We start from the raw sequence: 2,286 nt of genomic DNA, 5'->3' as shown, positions 1-2,286 counted from the left end.
GCCGAGTGGTGCCCCATAGTGTGTGTGTGTATCTTCCCAAGAGTGTGTGTCGGGTCGTTATAGAGGCGCTGTGTGTGTTTTCATCCCGCTCACAACGTGTTCACATTGAGTAGAACTACACATTAGGCACTTTAGATTTTGGAAGCGAAGACCTGCAGATTTCGGCTAGACATCCTACGTGTTTCTGCACCAGGTGTTTTAGGTCGGGATTTTGGTTCATAGACCTTAGGGAGAGCGACCTATTGGTATTAGTAGGGTCTCCTTCAAGTTCTATGGTGTTTCGAGATTTTTTGATGGGTGTTCGGCTCTAGAAAGCATTGTAGGAAGTTTCCTCTCTTGCACTCTTGAAGGCTGTGACTTAGAAAATTGGTAGAGACCTCTGTAGGAATTAGTTAGGAGTCGTTCGAGTGTAGGTTGACACCTTATGCTTGCTTCCACGTGCCTACGGGTCGAGCTTCGTCCTTAGCTGACATTACATATTCGGTGAGTTCTCGCTGTGCTGACGTCCGTCGCGGCGTATCCGTCCAACATTGGTGCCGCTGCCGGGGAAGAAAACCTTAGGTAGGTGACCGAGACTAATCCTTGAGGATTGGGATTTTTGGCTTGCCAAGAGTCTCGCTTAGACAGGATCAGAGGGTGGAGGACTCTCTAGGTCTTAGAGGGAGTCTAGGAAGCATGTGTCTGGCCTAGATCCTTCGACTTAGGTAGATGAAGTTGACTTAGGTAGTTTAGGTAGTAGTCGAGTTCTAGAGTAGTAGTTGGAGTGGTAGAAGCGGTGACAAGAGAGCTTGAGAGTCTGGCGAGGCCAAAAAGAAACCAAAAACACCATTATCACCATTTCTTCATGATAGGTAGGAGTAGAGTAAGTAGGACACATGATTCGGGATCTAGAGCATTTCATGCATGTACACTTGCTTGGTAGAATCATTACAAGTTTGTAAAAGAAGTAAAAAGACGCAAAAAGACGCAAAAGTGTGTTTGAAAGCCTAATTAAAGTCCAAAAGTTACTGTGAGTGTTTCTGATAGATCTACAGAGCATCAGAAGCATTCCTGTCAAAAAAAAAAACTTGAATTTTAAGCCAAGAGACATCCTACGTGTAGGATGTCTACAGGCCAATCTGGGAGGAATTTTGGAATTTTGAGTTGACCAGTGTGTTCAGAAGGTAGGGTTTACCCTAATTTCAACTGGAAAGTGGAAATTTGGCCATATCTTGACAGGATAAGGCCAGATAGACTGAAATTGCTAGACATCCTACCCAAATAGTGCCAAAACATTATTTTGAGACCAAAACCATAAGATGGCTGCATGAGCATGTCTTGCATGATATATTGAGTGACTGAAAGGGGTTTCACCTCATTTGGGTAAGAAAATTGGGTTCAAAGCAGAATTTAGCACTTTTGACTGAAAAAGAAAAAACAGGTGAAATTTGGGACTTTTGACATCCAAACCAAAATCTAAGCATACCGGTTACTGACATCAAGGGGAAGTTGTGGGACAAATCTGGGGTCAAACAGGACAAAAAGACATCCTACGCGTAGGATGTCTTCTGAGTGATTTGGGACTCCAAACTGAATTCTGAGTAGACCAAAGTGATCAGCAACTCAAGGGGAGCTTTGGCTTTGAGTTTGAAGCCATTCTGATGAAAAAGACATCCTACGCGTAGGATGTCTAATGCAAGAAAATGAAGCCAGACTTTGACATTGAGCATAGTAAGGTGTTATATAGCCTAAGGCCTCCTAGTCAATTTTGGTCCAATTTGGAGTTGAGTAGACTGATCAATACCATCAACAGGCCGTCGGAACAGATTTCTGACTCTTTGACCAGCTAATAGGAGTCCAAATCAAAAAGTAAAAACAGCTATAAGCTCAGCACAACAAGAGGAAACAACAGTGCAAAAATCCAGGCACAACACAGCAAGAGACATCCTACGCGTAGGATGTCTATTGGGGCATACTGCAAAGAAAATTTGACGTGGCATAGACAGTGAGGTTACATTTGGCTTAAGGGTTCCAGAACTTCTTTCATAAGTGAATTTGGACCTTGTTTTCCCATTTGACGAAACAAAGACTGAATTCAGACTTTTCGGCGTAAATTGACCAACATCAGAGGGAAGTACTGTTTCAGATTCGCAAACCTAATCGAGAACATCAGTAGTGTATAAAATACAGTAGTGGTTGAGATTAACTCTCCAAGTTATACCAATCATTACTAAGATAACCTCTAGCAGATAAATTCTTTGATTCAATTACCAAAATTAAAACGCTTGTGTATAGGTATATTCAGCA

The sequence above is a fragment of the Adiantum capillus-veneris genome, chromosome 19 (genome assembly GCF_014529385.1).
Source record: "Adiantum capillus-veneris isolate H3 chromosome 19, ASM1452938v2, whole genome shotgun sequence".
Taxonomy (NCBI): Eukaryota; Viridiplantae; Streptophyta; class Polypodiopsida; order Polypodiales; family Pteridaceae; genus Adiantum; species Adiantum capillus-veneris.
This window is presented reverse-complemented; position numbering follows the sequence as displayed.